We start from the raw sequence: 6,000 nt of genomic DNA on the forward strand, positions 1-6,000 counted from the left end.
CTGGGCAGGGTGCCGTGTATGGATAAGGTAGAGCATGTACTAGTGCAGGTAATATGCTCTGGTAGTGGGCTGCAGCCATTTTATGCGCTCACTGCAGTAAGGCTATCTGCTCCATAGAGTAACATGGAGGAGGCTGGGCCCATGTGATACCAGCCTATCTTCCCATAGGAATAAGATGGGACATAAGTGAAAGATATCCCTGAACTCAGAATTTAATGACACATCTTTTAGTGAAGGGTGTTTTTAAATCCTGTGTTGGAGAATAGCACTTTTAGAAAGTGGCTGTTCTCTTGTCTAAACCTTTCTGTGTGCCTGGGTTTGTGGAATGCCTGCCTGGTCTGGATGTGACAGGGGGGGCTGCAGAGCCCCAGAGGAGAGGGTCGGAGCCAGCCCGGGGATGAAAGGGCACATCTGCCTGCCTGGGAGGTGGGAGGAAGGAATGCCTGATAAGTACTGGGCTGTGCCAAGGCCTACCTCCCCCATGTTAGCTCCCTCCTGGTGGTCAACTGACACCTCTGGCCCTGAAGCTGACAGGAAGAAGAAAACCAGAGACACCTCAGTGCTCCGCAACCCCCAGAACTGGTTTAGACTGGACCAAGGGCCTCCATGCACAAAGACTTCAAAGGACTTCAAAGACATTGAGGGGTATAAGTAAAGGACCCCTGACTACAGAAGTTTAGATTCTGAAATTCTGCAAGCAAGAAGGAACCTTTGCTGGAAGGAGGACAGCTAGAGAACTAAAGGAAGACTGCCTTGCTGTGTGCTCTAAGGGCTGACCTGTTCTACTGTCCAACTGGAAGCTAAGGAGGAGAAAGGGACTTTGCTGTGTGCTGTGACCCTGCCTACTTGAAACTGCCAAGACTCTGCTGTGTGCTGTGTCTACAACTGAATCTCCAAGGGCCTGAGAAGAGCTGGCCTCCTGTTGGGAACCCAGGGCTAAAGGTTCCTAAAACTGTCCCAGAAAACAGCTGCAAAATCGTGCTGTTGTGACCCGAGACGCGTGGTGCTTGACTGCGGAGCGTGAGGAGGGGATCGGTGTGCTCATCGGCACATTACCCGTGAGGGTCGGAGGCTTGGGGAGCCTCCCCTCGTGAAATCCGCTCCGAGGTGGTGGGGAGGTCGAGAGGAGGGTCTAGTCGTGACCAGCGCCCTTGAAAACCCCTTGCCGCCAATTCACCACCGCGGCCCGGGGCCAGGAAACCCCCCCCGTAACTTGCTCCGAGATCCAGGAGCTGCCGCGGCGAAGAACGAAGCCGCCGCGCTCCCGTTGGTGGAGGGAGCCGAGCCCCCTCACTAACGCCGCGACGGGATTGGCCCGTGCGGCGCAGCGTCATCAGCAGGATCGGGCCGTGATTGGCCCGCGGAGCGTAGCGTCATCGGCGAGGCCGCGCTGCCATTGGTTGGCGGCCTCGCGCTCAGAGGGGCTCGTCTGAAGGGCCAACGGGATTGGCTGCCTGGGTCGAGGCGGCTGGAAGAGCCGAAGAACCTCCGTGATCACCGCCGGGCCGCGGGGAAGTGACCTGACCCCGCCGAGGGATTTTGTGGCGTCCCGCACCCCTGGCCAGCCGTCCCCCCCACAAGGTGAGCCTCACCGCCTCCCCCGCCGCTCGTTGGATTGTCGAGAGCGGGCGGGAGAGGAAAGGGGACCGGCCGGGGCGGGGGCACGTGCAATCTGACCGGCCTGGTGCGCCGGAGTCTCAGGAAGACGCGAGGCTGCCCCTGGGACGAGAAAGAGTCCCTGGGCCTCGCGAGGAAGCGCATTGACAGCGCTTGGAGCCCATAGCTAGAATCACACGTGGGCATTGCTTTAACTGCTCGTTTTGAGAGCGGATTGAGTAGAAATCAGGGGCATTATTTTTAGACCCCTGATCTGAGAGACTTGAGACTGTTTTGTTTTGATTCTGAGAACTGCCTATTTACAAGAACCATTAAGAATTAAGTGCAACCCTTAAGATAAAATGCTACGTTGTCTAAAGAAGTGATTATCACGCAACTGCTTCATTTACATGCTGAAACTAGATAAAGCTATATATTTTTATAAAATATACTTACCTGTGTGGTCTCAGTTTGTGGTGGATTGGGGATTATTGTTGTGTTAAGTGCAAATGTTATCCACATTGCCTCTGTTTAGCCTAGACTGCTCGCGCCATGCTACCTAGAGGGTGAGCAGGGGTTATCTCAGAGGGTTATTCCGTCACCCTGACTGGAAGTGGGGGTCCCTACTTGGGCTAAGGTACTTACCTCTGCCAACTAGAGACTCCCGGTTCTAACACAGTGTAACATACAAATGCAGCAGCGAGAAAGGTGATCGGTCAACCTTTGCAAATGGCTGTCCATTTGCAGCAACACAAGTCACATTTTTTTGTATCTTTTGATCCGTTTGAGCTACAAACAATTTATTAGTTAATATTGATGATGTATTATGTGGCAAATATGAAGAGCCATATGTTGTATGTTATTGTTTGTAATGACGCGCGTGGCCACATGTGCGTCATCTACAAACAATATTCTGGTTATGTTGTGTTTTGAAAAGTGTGGTATCGCGTGTTGTTCCTCGTGTGCCGTGTGAATGTGAACTGAGAGTGCCGCGTGGGTGTTGTGATTTGAAAGGGGAGCGGGGAAGTTATGTGTGGAAAAATGACCGTTTCACGGCATTCAGTTACTGGCCGTGCTTGTGAAGACTTGCTGAATAAAGATCTCGTCTTTACCTTATCAACTGGATTACTTTATCTTTCTTTCCTGGATGCATTACTTCTTTTATAATACCATAATTATATAGAAAACATTTGCAAACTCGGATATTTTGATATTCATGTTTGAACTGCACTTGTGGAAAAAGGGAGGAGAAGCGGTGATGACAGAAACTCCATGGCTTAGAGACAAATGGTTTGTGCTTCCACTTTTAAGTGTATTTGGGACATTCTGTGATTAGAAACATATCCCACTTTGAGAATGTATTTTAATGCCAATAACTCATATTAAGCCTTCAAGAATCATGTGTATCCTTTGGTTGAATTAAAAAACATATTAAGCTGTAACTGGTCAGTGAAATGCCAAACAAATCCTAAAAATTGGGATGTTTTGTGCATTCTGGCTACACCTCTGACTCAGCCCACTGATCCAATCCTCGGGGTTTTCCTGCCCTCTGATTCTTCGCCCACAGTTCCCCTTCTTTTTCCCCCCACTGCAAACACTGCCTCACACTCACTGTTTCAGCCATTCCTACCTTATACCATTTTAGGAAGCAGTTTTAGTTTACCTTAAATTGCGTCACTGTGTGCGTGAACTTGACGTATGAAATCCCAGAATCCTTATTGAGATAAACCAAGCAAGGAATTATTAATGCAGCAATGTTCCGGTGCGCGTAGGACAAGTGAGGAGCCGAAGAGACACGCACTGCTGTTTGAAAGATGCCGTGAAGAGAATGTTCTTCACCGCTCGGTTAATGTGGTCGATAACGGCTGTAGGAAACCACAAAACAGGAAGGCAAAAGTCTCAAAATGGTTAAATAGACAGCGGCTTACAAGCTCTTAGAAGATACAAGGGCTTCACACAAACATACTGTAGTAATCTTCTATGTTTGTTTTAGAGTGTGGAGTGCTCAACACATTACATTCCACATTCCTATGTGCACTGGCCGTTCCACATCTAGTCAGTTGCTGTTGACTGCCCAGAGGGACAGCCACGTTATTTACTCTGCTCAATTTAATATTAAATAATTCATTTCTTAATTTAACTCTAGTGTGAATTAACTTACTACAATTCTTGCCGACGATCTGGTCAGGTCATCCAGGCAGAGTAGTGTGGCTGACGAACTCCGGCGTGTTTAAAGAAATCCCGACGTGTTGAAGGAGAACTGCGACTTCAAGAAATTCGTGACATATTCATATGAGGGAAACGAAAATCGGAGGAAAGTGTTCTGTGCTGCCCTATTGATTGCGCAACCGGATTAACTGTGAGTAAACACAGTAAATTAATTTGAGCGCATTGGAAGTGACAGTTGAATCTGGCGCGAGCAAAGCGGGCTGTGACATCACGTCAGGCAATCGCGAGCTGGTCAGTAACGACTCTATTGTGCTCGATCGCCGAAAGAGAAAGACTGTGGAGCCACGCACAGCGCGTTTGGAATACAAGCTCTACTTCCTATTGAAACAAACGTAAAGACGACGTGACGGCCATTTTAAGTAAAGTAAACACTCGAGTGAAGCCGTTTTTCGAGTTGTATTACGAGAGACAGATTTGAGCACAAATGGAACTCTGATATAAGCAATTATATATTGAAGGTGGAGATCGCACGACTAATATAGAGGTATTTTATTTTTATTTAAAGCAAACAACCTTAGGAGAAGGTTTTCGAATTGAGATTAACTTTAACTTTTGCCATTGTTATTGCTTTGGACTCTGAGAAAGGAAGTTCTTGAAATTATCAACACAACACAACTTTGTTTGATATTGTTTATTTACAATGGCCAACTAAGGTACAATAGTGACACCTCCTGTATTTTTAGCTTCTCCGGGACCGCTTTCTGTAGAGTGGGAAGATTGGTTACCTATGTTCGAGAACTACATAGATGCTATAGATGGATCTAAATTCAGCGCAGCGAGAAAAAAAGCATTACTATTAAATAACTTAGGAAAAGAGGGACAACGCATTTTTAAGTATTTACCTTTAGCAACCTTACCCAATGGTAATGCAATTGAAGATGTATATGATGAGTCAAAAAAAAGGTTGGAAGCAAGATTTGCTAAAGAGATCAATATAGTAATGAAATGGTATCAATTTTATACCCACAGACAGAGTGAAAATCAGTCTACAGATGACTTTATTTCGAAATTAAGAGAATTATCTCTTAAGTGTAAGTTTGGAGCGATGACAGATGAATTAGTTCGCGACCAAGTCATCGTACAGTGTAAATGTAAAAAGACACAGGAGAGACTTTGGGCAGCGAAAAATCCAAGTTTGAAAGATGCCATTGAGACAGCAAAAGTGATGGAACATTCACAATGTTGCATGCGAGAAATGAACAAAAAAGGAGAAATAAACTCTACCAACGTTTCTTGCGTATCTACTGAAAAATCAGACATCGCGGCAATTTCTAGAGGAACGAAATTTTCACAAAGAGGCAGACAGCAGTTTAGATCTTGTTTTAGGTGTGGTAGCACATACCATAATGCTGATAATAGGAGATGCCCTGTTGTTGATAAGAATTGTTTAAAATGTGGAAGGAAGGGTCATTTTTCCAACATGTGCAGGAAATCCTTGAAGCAGAGAGTTGCCATGATAGATGGTGCTGATGCTTCTTTGTCTCAGAATGTAAACATATGTGAAACTAACAATGTAGTTTCTTCGCAGGTGGACAGAATTCTCTGTGTTGATGACCCTAATGACCAAAGTGGAAGGAAAAATAGACCTAAGGCTGAGTTCAAAATTAATGGTGTAAGTGTACACTTGATGGTCGATTGTGGGTCTATGTATACTATCATTCCAAGGTACATTTATGAGAAATTGTGGCCTAACTCCACATTAGAACCTAAAGATATCAACCCAGGAGGATATCAAGGGGAGAGTATTGATATTATTGGTTATATGAAGTCAAGTATTGAGCTTAAACGCAGGCTAAACGATGGCAAGGTGTATATAGCTAAAGATGGACCTCCTATTTTAGGATGGATGCATCAGTTTGATTTATCGATTATTATAAATCCGAGAGCTCCAACACAAGTTTTAGTTGTCGACAATCCTTCAATAGAAGAAATCTTAGAAGAGGCTAAGGACGTATTTAAGGAAGAGTTGGGTTGTTTAAAGGGATACGTACACAAAATAATTCTTAAGCCTAACTCGATTCCGGTACAGCATAAAGTGCGCAGAACACCTTTAGTAGCTAGGGAAGCCATCAAGGGAATGCTTCAAGACATGCTTGATTCCGGGGTGATAGAGGCTGCAGAGAGTTCACCATGGGTTTCACCAGTAGTTATCACAGAGAAATCGGATGGCAAGTT

This window comes from Lissotriton helveticus, chromosome 10 (genome assembly GCF_964261635.1).
Source record: "Lissotriton helveticus chromosome 10, aLisHel1.1, whole genome shotgun sequence".
Classification (NCBI taxonomy): domain Eukaryota; kingdom Metazoa; phylum Chordata; class Amphibia; order Caudata; family Salamandridae; genus Lissotriton; species Lissotriton helveticus.